Source organism: Cetorhinus maximus, chromosome 2 (genome assembly GCF_964194155.1).
Source record: "Cetorhinus maximus chromosome 2, sCetMax3.hap1.1, whole genome shotgun sequence".
In the NCBI taxonomy this organism is placed as follows: Eukaryota; Metazoa; Chordata; class Chondrichthyes; order Lamniformes; family Cetorhinidae; genus Cetorhinus; species Cetorhinus maximus.
The window spans coordinates 142,914,557-142,927,265 of NC_135880.1; the positions used below are offsets into that span (position 1 = coordinate 142,914,557).

The 12,709-nt window shown below is 45.3% G+C and overlaps 1 protein-coding gene across 1 annotated transcript in view; it reads right to left on the reverse strand.

Annotated features, from left to right (window-relative positions):
• LOC144691420 (paladin-like) overlaps window positions 1–12,709 on the reverse strand; it is a 144,798-nt gene that overhangs the window by 24,062 nt on the left and 108,027 nt on the right. The gene's annotated exons all lie outside the window — the stretch shown is intronic.

Genomic DNA, 12,709 nt, shown 5'->3' on the forward strand with positions numbered 1-12,709 from the left:
TTAACCTTTGGTTCAACCCGACATCCACAGTGGAAGTAGAGACCGCCTGCTGACCTGAAAGGCCCCGGCCTGTTTAGGGTGTCCTGCTGTGTGGCAGTGGCACCCTCCTCGGCCTTTGGAGCTGGAGCTAATGGGGTCATAGGAAGAGGGGTTTTGGACCAGCCGGACATTCACAGAGTCACCTGGGTGGATGGCCCTGGGGTATCCAGCTGCTGGACCTCCTCCCTATGGGTGCCCGAGGGCCCTTGGCTGAGTCCTTGAGGAGAAGGGTAAGCTGGAGTGAAGTTGGACCCCTTTCACATTGACGCTGTCGGAGGCCAGCTATGGCCTCAGCGATGGAGCTCCACACACACAGCATTACAGCATCGATGTCCTGAACCAAGGTCTCTATGGCGGTTGCCATCCTGCAAGTTTTGACCTTGGTGCATTGGCATAATCACCTCAGATCAAGGGCGGACGGACTCCTCCATTGTCTGTTGCAATCTGAAGAATGCAGCTGACATCCCTTCCTGGTGTTCCTGTGATTGCCTTTGCAGCTCCAGCAACTGATTGAAGACCAAGTCCAGAGGCTCATCATCTGACTCGGACTCAGCAGATTCCTTGCCTCCAGCAGTCCTCCAAGTGTTGGTGAAATTAGATGTCTCTGCCTCCGTCTGCTGTGGACCAGGTTGTGTGCTATGATCACTAGATTGTGATCCCGAGCATGCTGTACATCTACGTGCCACTGAGGTGTGTATTGCTGGGCTGGTGGGGGGTGTGGGTGAGTGCTGTGACATGTTTTCTATGATGCTGTCCTCAGGGTCCTCAGCCGAATTACTCTTGGTGCTGGGGCCAGGGTCCCGGTTGCCTGGGAGTGCTGGGCTTATGACAGATATGCCTGGGAGATTATTATTACATGGCAGCCATGTAACTCACAGAACAGTGGACTCAGAGTAGCGTTGGCAGAGTGGCATTGGCGGAGGGATGATCTGGTGCAGGATCTTCACGTGGGTGCTTGCCACTGACCTCACCATTCCCGCAGGAACTGTCAACATCGTCTCCGGCCAGCGCGATGGCTCTGTTTTCAAAGTTGCTCATGCCATTGATATCTGCCACACCACCCCTGGTCTGGGACCTCTCCCTCTTACTGTGTGTGATCTTGACCTGCATAAAGACAAATGGAGAGGGTGTAAGCACGATACATGGCAGAGCAGTTGAGAAGGATGGCTGACATTTTTGGGTGGCCAGTGGAGCCATGGATGGAATGAGGACAAAACGAGCAGAGGGGATGGGGCCAGATGGAGATGTGAGGGTGTGTGTGAGAGAGTGGGTGCTGATGTCCATTGAATTGGGAGTGAGTCAGATCCCTATGGATCCCCACTTTGAAGAAGAGTCATACGGACTCAAAACGTTAGCTCTGTTTCGCTCTCCACAGATGCTGCCACACCTGCCGAGTTTTTCCAGCATTTTTTGTTTTTATCTCTGTGGATGCATGATGGACTGGTGAACATGTGACTTGAGAATGATGAGATGGTTTACTTATCCTGGCGGAACAGATGAGATCATTCATCCTCTTTTGGCAGTAGGTGGCTGACCTCTCCTGGGCTGCGTTCGCACTCCAGTGCCACTGCCTCCCAAGTTGTATGAAAATTCTGCATGCAGCTTCACCATACGAACCGCAACAGTTCAAGAAGATCAGCCATTACCTTCTCAGGGTAACAAGGAATGGGCAGCAAATGGCAGCCTTTCCAGTGGTATCTACATCTCAAGAATTAATTCTAAAAATGTTAGAGTGCATTACTGTGTGGCAAAAATAAACATCAAGTCACTTCAGTGAGATGTCATCATGGTCATTGGGATTCAAATGAATTGACAGGAGCTGAATTTTCACAAGAGTTCTCACACTCATCGACCATAACCGTGCCAGGAGAGCCATGCAAACTAAGGAAACCACCAAAAGCAATGGGATAAGTTCATCCCTTATACAATTTTAACAGTACAAGAGGAGGCCATTTAGTCCAACACACCAGTGCTGACTATCTAAAAGAGATACCCACTTAGTCCCATTTTTCATATTTTTGTAAATTTATCTTCATCAAATATTTATCCAATTATCTTTCAAAAGCTATCAATGGATTTTGTATTGAGAAAATAACTATTCCATTCTTTTATTACTCATTCCATAGCCTCAAGTACATGCACCCCACAGCCCACCACCCCCCTTTCCAATTAATATAAATGTTCTCCAATTCCTACATGAACAAGGCCAAATTCACTACTTGGCCAGTGGGCAGGAACAGGAATTCAATGGCAGAAGCTAGGGTCATGTGGGTTCGATCCCCGGCAGTGGGCTGAGTAGTGAAGATGGGGCTCTGGACAAAATAGGGTATGAGCAGGGGGGGTCCAAAGCTTCTTTATGAGGCTTGAAAATGCTTTCCTGCTCCTCCTGGCCCACAACAAGATGCTAACTGTGTATTTGCAAATCACGGAGTGGTAATGGGACAAGTAAGGAAGCAAAAGATGTGCCTAGAGGAGGTGCATGTTGCAGAATGGTGAACAACTGCTGTCCAAAAGCAAAAACAAGAGAAAGGCAAGAGTAAAGCCAAAACCTGCAAAGATAAAGGAAACTAGCTGGAGCAGAGATTGCGATCTTTTGTTTCTTGTCTCATTATCACTCCCTTCGGCCTTGCACCACCAACCCATCTGCCATTCAATCTCTCCTGCACTCCACTCCATCACAGACCTTCATTTTTATTATTCTTCTCACCCTCCCCTCTTCACCTGCTCAAAGCCTATTACATTTCTAACTTCTCCCAGTTCTGATAAAAGGTCAGCAAGCTGAAATGTTAATTCTGTTTTTCTCTCTCCACAGATGTCGCCTGACCTGTTGAGCATTCCCAGCATTTTCTGTTTTTATTTCCGACTTCCAGCATCTGCAACATTTTGCTTTTCTATTTGTGACATGATTTTTGAAAGAATTATATCTAACATGGAGCTAAAAGGGTATTGGTTACAATTGCTACTATTCTGCTAAGGTGCAATGTTTAGAACTACAGTATGCAAAATTCTGTTCATCTTCTCTATGCAAATCATGTAAATCTTCCAGTGAGAATGGAGTGTGTGTGAAGCGACATTGCCATCTATTGGTGTAGTAGTATAAGACATCAAGGGGATGAAATTGGACTTCAGCCAATCGGCAAAATGGCCAATATAGAATCGGTCACTTGGTTTGGATTTCTTTTCCACTGAAGTTCAATGAACTTCAAAAAGGTTATTGCCCGTTCTGCACTGCCAGCAAAGATCAATTTCACCCCCTTGGGGGCTAAATGTGATAGCCCACAATAACAATTATGGGGCTTGTGATGTATAATTAATCCATGTCCGATGATTGCAATCCAGGCTGTACACAAACTTCATGCTGCCTGCTTATTTCCAGTCTCTTGATCCAATCAGTGTTGAAGGCACAGTTCATTGGCTGCACATATCAGCAGGTGGAGGGGGCAAAATTATAACTGGCTAGCACCACTTAAAGCTAGCCAGCACAGTGTAAAGCTAGCCGGCACTGTTTAAAACTAGCCTGCGCTGTGCAAAACTAGCCTGCACTGTTTAAAGCTAGCCAGCACAGTGTAAAGCTAGCCTGCACTGTGCAAAGCTAACTGTACTGTTTAGAACTAGCCTGCACTGTGCAAAACTAGCCTGCACTGTTTAAAGGGGAGAGACTGATGTAAGAGTAAACATTTATTTTTATTTTATTGAGATTTATTTATATTGAGGTTTATTGAGACATAGGGCAGAGCACCAGATCATATGTGCTCACTCAGAAACCTCCAGAACTAGACACTCAGTTCCTAGTTGCCCGCGCTGTACTGTCATTCATCAGTGCTGTCACATGATCAGGACACTTGCATTCTCTTAAAAAGACAGGGTACCTCACTTTACCACATCTCTCCCTCTTAATTTAAAACTACAGCTAACAAGCTTAAAACATATTAACTATTTACACAATAACTAATTACAGGTCAAGTCTCTCAGGAGGCCTTCCTACACGGTTTGAACTTCGTAGCCCAACAACATCGGTTGGTGCTTCCGAGACCTCCTTTTCAGGGGCAGTTGCCCTCTATGTCCCTCAGTGGATGATTTCACCATCTTCCGGGTGCAGTCACATTCATTCCTGCTACCCCTCCCCTCCAAGCTGAAACAGATAAAGGGCAACAAGCACAAAGCATAACAATGATGAGCTACATGATGTGTGAGGAGAAAGGGGAAAAGGGGAAAAAAAATCTTTTTGCTTTTCTTTCCGAGGACTGTCAATAATTTCTCTTTTTCTTCCTATGTGTCCTTTTCTCAGTAGCACTGACCCATATCTCTGTCTTCTCTTTAATTTCGCCGTTGGCTGGACTAGACTCAGGCGCGAGCTGAACATGAATGAAATCAGTATTTGGGTTTTCCAACAGCTCTTCTGAGAATTCAGGGTCATCCAGCTTTAAAACTTCAGGGCTTTTACACAACTGCTGCTTCAGCTCTTCCAATTATTTCCTATTCTCATTTATAATTTCCTGGAAAATCGCATACTGTTGCCCCTTCTCAGCGAACTCATTCCTTAACTCAGCCAGAGACAGCCTTAACCCTTCCTTTTCTTTTTCATATCTTTTCAGTGGCACAATTTGGGAGCTGATTGAATTTTGTAGCACACGAAAGTCCTTTAAATAGATTTTCCATTTCCTCTCGAAGGATGCTGACATCAGCTTGAACTCTGTCCTAGTGTAACACTACTATGGGCTTCTCCCGTTGGGTCTTTGGGTACTCATTTTTTCTTGCTGCAACACTTCTGGTTTTGAATTGGGAATTTACTGGGCTCTCGAGATTTATCTCTCCCTACCAGTTACTTCCGAGGTGACTCGATCCCCTGCCTAACATTACAAATAGGGGTAATTTTGCACTGTTCCTTGTACTGCACCTTGACTTGACATTCCCCTGTCACATTTATTTCTTCGCCCGTGTATGTTCTCAGCTTTGTGTCCAAAAGTTCTAACTTCAAAGGATGGATTCCTTTACTCAGATATCTAAATGTATGCTCTCCAATGACGGACATCAACGCTCCTGTATCAACTTCCATCTTAATGGGTCGGCTGTTAACTATGATGACTACTTGGATTGGCTCGGTTCCACCCACTTTGAGGTTATATAACGAATGGATGCCTCATTATATTTCTTCTGGCTCTTCCATGAGGCAAATTTCACGAGTTTTCCTTCTGCCTTTATCGTGTTGTTTTAACCTTTCTCTGCAGTGCCGCCTTATGTGGCCATAGTGGTGGCAGAAAAAACACTCGACTTGTTTGAGTTGTTATTCACTCACTGGAGGCCAGGATGTATTTCTCTCATTAATTTTGTGGGTTTTCACTGCAGACCATTTTTCAATGGTCTAGACCTAGAGAGCATTTCCCGCCTTTCCGTGGAGTCCAAAGTTTTTGCATCTTCTGTTGACAGATTGTCCCGCTTGACCAGATGGACGGCGCCATTTTGTGTCTCTTTTATAACCTCGGAATTTCTAACAGCACTCTCCATCACTGTAGCTAATTCTAATGCCTTATTGAAGTCTAGACTAGGTTTGGCTAGCAAACGCCTTTGGATAGTGTCATCTCCAATCCCGCATATTAGCCGGTCTCTCAACATATCACTAATGGATGTTCCAAATTCACAATGCTCTGTTAATGACTTTAAAACGATTACGTAGTCAGCTATTGTCTCCTCTGGAGGCCTGTTCCTTGAATTGAACTTGAAGCGCTGCATAGTAACTGAGGGTTTTGGTCTCAGTTGGTTTTGTGCAATTTTTATTAACTTTTTGAAAGACTTTGAGTCTGGGGCACTAGATGACATAAGGCTACGGATCAGCCCGTATGTTTTGCTCCTACATGAGGACAACAGAATTACCCTCTTCTTCTCCTCCCCAGTGATGTCATTAGCGGTAAAAAAGAACACTAGGCATTTGACATACTGAGACCTGTCATCTGCAATGGGGTTGAATGGATTGACGTGCCCAAACTGCGGCATCGTGAACGACTGTACGGGGACTGCACTTCCAATAGGCTTTCCAGGTAATGGTGAATTTAGGTGTTTGTCTTACCGTGGAGTTGCACTCTCTCTGGGGTCTTTTATAATTTTCTGTCCATAGCCATTTTTCATGTATTTACACTTTTAAATGTAATGCTGCCTTAAAAGCAGTCATCATTTTTTAAACTCTGTCACTGCAGCTATTGGTTTTTCTCTGCTGGATTTCGCGCACTTTTAGAGTTTTTGGTGGGATTCCATGATCACGATTTTAAACTGCAGCACTGCTTTCTGCTCCAATTGCCACCTGTCGCCTATTTTACAAGTGGAGTACAGATGCTCTTTCCAATGCTTCGTTCACCTGTCTTAAAATTTATTTTCTTTTGTTCTTTATCCCATCCTCGTCGCCACATTTATGTCTTGGGTAAGTGAGTTTGTTGGCCAACCAAACTCTATCTGCATGCCTCCCTATGTTCTCATCAATTGCTGCTTGCAATCAATAATGGGGACAGACTGATATAAGAATAAACAGTGATAGTTTATTGAGACATAGGGCAGAGACCACATCATACGTGCTCACTCAGAATCCTCCAGAACTAGACTTACAGTTCCCAGTTGCCAGCACTGTACCGTGATTTATCAGTACTGTCACATGATCAGCACACTTGCATTCTCTTAAAAAGACAGGGTGCCTCACTGTAACACACCTGCACTGTGTAAAGCTAGCCTGGGCTGTGTAAAGCTAGCCTGGGCTGTGTAAAGCTAGGCTGCACTGTGTAAAGCTAGCCTGCACTGTGTAAAGCTAGCCTGCACTGTGTAAAGCTAGCCTGCACTGTGTAAAGCTAGCCTGCACTGGGTAAAGCTTCCTGCACTGTGTAATGCTAGCTTGCACAGTTTAAAGCTCGCTTGCGCTGTGTAAAGCTAGCCTGGCACTGTGTAAAGCTAGCCTGCACTGTGTAAAGCTCGCCTGCGCAATTTAAAGCTCGCTTGCGCAATTTAAAGCTAGCCTGCGCTGTGTAAAGCTATCCTGCACTGTTTAAATCTAGCCTGCACTGTGTAAAGCTTCCTGCACTGTGTAAAGCTAGCCTGCACTGTGTAAAGCTATCCTGCACTGTTTAAATCTAGCCTGCACTGTGTAAAGCTTCCTGCACTGTGTAAAGCTAGCCTGCACTGTGTAAAGCTAGCCTGCACTGTGTAAAGCTTCCTGCACTGTGTAAAGCTAGCCTGCACTGTGTAAAGCTAGCCTGCACTGTTTAAAGCTTCCTGCACTATGTAAAGCTCCCTACACTCTTTATAGCTTCCTGCACTCCTTAAAACTTCCTGCACTCTTTAAAGCTTCCTGCACTCTTTAAAGCTACCTGCACTCTTTAAAGCTTCCTGCACTCTTTAAAGCTTCCTGCACTCTTTAAAGCTTCCTGCACTCTTTAAAGCTTCCTGCACTCTTTAAAGCTTCCTGCACTCTTTAAAGCTTCCTGCACTCTTTAAAGCTTCCTGCACTCTGTGAAACTAGCCTGCACTGTGTAAAGCTTCTTCCACTATTTAAGGCTTCCTCCACTGTATAAAGCTTCCTCCACTGCGTAAAGGTAGCCTGCACTGTGTAAAGCTTCCTGCACTCTTTAAAGCTCGCCTGCACTGTGTAAAGCTAGACTGCACTGTGTAAAGTTTCCTGCACTGTGTAAAATTAGCCTGCACTGTGTAAAGCTTCGTGCACTGTGTACAGCTAGTCAACACTGTGTAAAGTTTCCTGCACTGTTTAAAGCTAGACTGCACTGTATAAAGATAGTCAACACTGTTTAAAGCTTCCTGCACTGTGTAAAGCTTCCCGCACTGTGTAAAGCTTCCTGCACTGTGTAAAACTAGCCTGCACTGTGTAAAGCTAGCTAGCAATGTGTAAAACTAGCCTACACTGTTTAAAGCTTCCTGTACCGTGTAAAGCTAGCCTGCACTGTGTAAAGCTTCCTGCACTGTGTAAAGCTAGCCTGCACTGTGTAAAGCTAACCTGCACTGTGTAAAGCTTCCTGCACTGTGTAAAGTTAGCCTGCACTGTGTAAAGCTTCCTGCACTGTGTAACACTAGCCTTCACTGTGTAAAGCTAGCCTGCACTGTGTAAAGCTAGCCTTCACTGTTTAAAGCTTCCTGCACTGTGTAAAGCGTCCTGCACTGTGTAAAGCTTCCTACACTCTTTAAAGCTTCCTACACTCTTTAAAGCTTCCTCCCTTGTGTAAAGGTAGCCTGCACTGTTTAAAGCTAGCCTGCATTTTTTAAAGCTTCCTGCATTCTTTAAAGCTTCCTGCACTGTATAAAGCTAGCCTGCACTGTGTAAAGCTAGCCTGCGCAGTTTAAAGCTTCCTGCACTGTGTAAAGCTTCCTGCACTGTGTAAAGCTTCCTGCACTGTGTAAACCTCGCCCGTACTATGTAAAGCTAGCCTGCACTATGTAAAGCTCCCTACACTCTTTATAGCTTCCTGCACTCCTTAAAACCTCCTGCACTTTTTAAAGCTTCCTGCACTCTTTAAAGCTTCCTGCACTCTTTAAAGCTTCCTGCACTCTTTAAAACCTCCTGCACTCTTTAAAGCTTCCTGCACTCCTTAAAACCTCCTGCACTTTTTAAAGCTTCCTGCACTCTTTAAAGCTTCCTGCACTCTTTAAAGCTTCCTGCACTCTTTAAAACCTCCTGCACTCTTTAAAGCTTCCTGCACTCTTTAAAGCTTCCTGCACTCTTTAAAGCTTCCTGCACTCTTTAAAGCTTCCTGCACTCTTTAAAGCTTCCTGCACTCTGTGAAACTAGCCTGCACTGTGTAAAGCGTCCTGCACTGTGTAAAGCTTCTTCCACTATTTAAGGCTTCCTCCACTGTTTAAAGCGTCCTACACTGTTTAAAGCTTCCTCCACTGCATAAAGGTAGCCTGCACTGTTTAAAGCTTCCTGCGCTCTTTAAAGCTTCCTGCACTGTGTAAAGCTAGCCTGCACTGTCTAAAGCTTCCTGCACTGTGTAAAGCTTCCTGCACTCTTTAAAGCTCGCCTGCACTGTATAAAGCTAGCCTGCACTGTGTAAAGCTCGCCTGCACTGTGTAAAGCTAGCCTGCACTGTGTAAAGCTAGCCTGCACTGTGTAAAGTTTCCTGCACTGTGTAAAGCTTCCTGCACTGTGTAAAGCTTCGTGCACTGTGTAAAGCTAGTCAACACTGTGTAAAGTTTCCTGCATTGTGTAAAGCTAGCCTGCACTGTGTAAAGCTAGACTGCACTGTGTAAAGCTTCCTGCACTGTGTAAAGATAGTCAACACTGTTTAAAGCTTCCTGCACTGTGTAAAGCTTCCCGCACTGTGTAAAGCTTCCTGCACTGTGTAAAACTAGCCTGCACTGTGTAAAGCTAGCTAGCAATGTGTAAAACTAGCCTACACTGTTTAAAGCTTCCTGCACCGTGTAAAGCTAGCCTGCACTGTGTAAAGCTTCCTGCACTGTGTAAAGCTAGCCTGCACTGTGTAAAGCTAGCCTGCACTGTGTAAAGCTTCCTGCACTGTGTAAAGTTAGCCTGCACTGTGTAAAGCTTCCTGCACTGTGTAACACTAGCCTGCACTGTGTAAAGCTAGCCTGCACTGTGTAAAGCTAGCCTTCACTGTTTAAAGCTTCCTGCACTGTGTAAAGCGTCCTGCACTGTGTAAAGCTTCCTACACTCTTTAAAGCTTCCTACACTCTTTAAAGCTTCCTCCCTTGTGTAAAGGTAGCCTGCACTGTTTAAAGCTAGCCTGCACTGTGTAAAGCTAGCCTGCACTGTGTAAAGCTAGCCTGCACTGTGTAAAGCTAGCCTGCACTGTGTAAAACTAGCCTACACTGTTTAAAGCTTCCTGCACTGCGTAAAGCTAGCCTGGCACTGTGTAAAGCTTCCTGCACTGTGTAAAGCTAGCCTGCACTCTATAAAGCTTCCTGCACTGTGTAAAGCTAGCCTGCACTGTGTAAAGCTTCCTGCACTGTGTAACACTAGCCTGCACTGTGTAAAGCTTCCTGCACTGTGTAACACTAGCCTACACTGTGTAAAGCTAGCCTGCACTGTGTAAAGCTAGCCTTCACTGTTTAAAGCTTCCTGCACTGTGTAAAGCTAGCCTGCACTGTGTAAAGCTAACCTGCACTGTGTAAAGCTTCCTGCACTGTGTAAAGCTTCCTGCACTGTGTAAAGCTAGCCTACACTGTTTAAAGCTAGCCTACACTGTTTAAAGCTTCCTGCACTGTGTAAAGCTAGCCTGCACTGTGTAAAGCTTCCTGCACTGTGTAACACTAGCCTACACTGTTTAAAGCTTCCTGCACTGTGTAAAGCTTCCTGCACTGTGTAAAGCTAGCCTACACTGTTTAAAGCTTCCTGCACTGTGTAATGCTTCGTGTACTGTTTAAAGCTTCATGCACTGTTTAAAGCTAGCCTGCACTGTGTAACGCTAGCCTGCACTGTTTAAAGCTAGCCTGCACTGTGTAAAGATTTCTGCACTGTGTAATGCTTCGTGTACTGTTTAAAGCTTCCTGCACTGTGTAAAGCTAGCCTGCACTATGTAAAGATTCCTGCACTGTGTAAAGCTTCCTGCACTGTGTAACACTAGCCTGCACTGTGTAAAGCTTCCTGCACTGTGTAACACTAGCCTGCACTGTGTAAAGCTAGCCTGCACTGTGTAAAGCTAGCCTTCACTGTTTAAAGCTTCCTGCACTGTGTAATGCTTCATGCACTGTTTAAAGCTTCATGCACTGTGTAAAGCTAGCCTGCACTTTGTAAAGCTTCCTGCACTGTGTAAAGCTAGCCTGCACTGTTTAAACTAGCCTGCACTCTGTAAAGCTAGCTAGCACTGTGTAAAGCTAGCCTGCACTGCTTAAAGCTTCCTGCACTGTGTAAAGCTAGCCTGCACTGCTTAAAGCTTCCTGCACTGTGTAAAGCTAGCCTGCACTGTGTAAAGCTATCCTGCACTGTGTAAAGCTAGCCTGCACTGTTTAAGCTAGCCTGCACTCTGTAAAACTAGCCTGCACTGTGCAAAACTAGCCTGCACTCTGTAAAGCTAGCTAGCACTGTGTAAAGCTAGCCAGCACTGTTTAAAGCTTCCTGCACTGTTTAAAGCTAGCCTGCACTGTGTAAAACTAGCCTGCACTCTGTAAAGCTAGCTAGCATTGTGTAAAGCTTCCTGCACTGTGTAAAGCTAGCCTGCACTGTGTAAAGCTGGCCTGCACTGTTTAAACTAGCCTGCACTCTGTAAAGCTAGCTAGCACTGTGTTAAAGCTAGCCTGCACTGTTTAAAGCTTCCTGCATTGTGTAAAGCTAGCCTGCACTGTGTAAAGCTAGCCTGCACTGTGTAAAGCTCGCCTGCACTGTTTAAAGCTTCCTGCACTGTGTAAAGCTCGCCTGCACTGTTTAAAGCTAGCCTGCACTGTATAAAGCTAGCTTGCACTGTTTAAAGCTTCCTGCACTGTGTAAAGCTCGCCTGCACTGTTTAAAGCTAGCCTGCACTGTGTAAAGCTAGCCTGCACTGTGTAAAGCTAGCCTGCACTGTTTAAACTAGCCTGCACTCTGTAAAGCTAGCTAGCACTGTGTAAAGCTAGCCAGCACTGCTTATAACTTCCTGCACTGTTTAAAGCTAGCCTGCACTGTGTAAAGCTAGCCAGCACTGTATAAAGCTAGCCTGCACTGTTTAAACTAGCCTGCACTGTGTAAAGCTAGCCAGCACTGCTTAAAACTTCCTGCACTGTATAAAGCTAGCCTGTGCTGTGTAAAGCTAGCCTGCACTATGCAAAACTAGCGAGCACCTTTTAAAGGGGATATGTGTTATGGCTGGAGTCGGTACTGGGAGTCATGGCTGAAGAGAATTTAACTTGAGAAGGACTAAGGAATGGCACAACAGGGGAGAGAATGGGTTACAAGGTGTGTGCAGGAGTGGTTTGCATTAGAGATCTTGCTAGAGGATTTGGGGAAAAAGCAATGCCCTGTATTCACAGGATGGAAGGCAGCCCTCCAGATACACAGTCAAAAGACACTGGAGCAGAACGCTACCCAGGCTAATGCCAGGAGTTAAGCTGCGACAACCTATTTGCAGTACCACAAGAAGTTCAGTAACCTCACACAAGTGGTCAAAGTCAATGAATACACCTTGAAATGACATATCCTATCACTGCAACAGTAGCCTCAATCACCACATGCCCATTACTCACTTGTATCTCTATCAATCAAGACTCAAAGCTAAAATTCAGATGCTTCACCTCACCCTCACACGCTGAGCAGTGCTACAAGCCTCACACCCGCATCTTACAAGTTGCGCCCACCGCTAGCTTTAACCATGACAGGCACATCATCCAATCTGACTGCTCCACATTCACTGACACATTTTCTCTCTTGCAGGACAAAGTGGTACCCAGCAGAGGTAGCAGGAGCTAACCAGAGAGGGGCAGGCATGGCTGCACATCCTTATCCCTATAGAGGAGAAGGTGCGACCATTATTGGGCTGCCCTTTGAAAAGGCCATGGTTAGCTGCAGAGTTGAAACCATTGAAAATGATATTGTCGTACCACATCCTTCTCACATCGCACTTCCCCTTATCCCAGATTCCCTTCTGATTTAGATGAAGATCTAAAGATTCCATGGCATAACGTGAAGAAAAATATTTATCTCTCTCCCAACATCACTAAATCAGATTATCTGGCCATTAATATATTGCTGTTT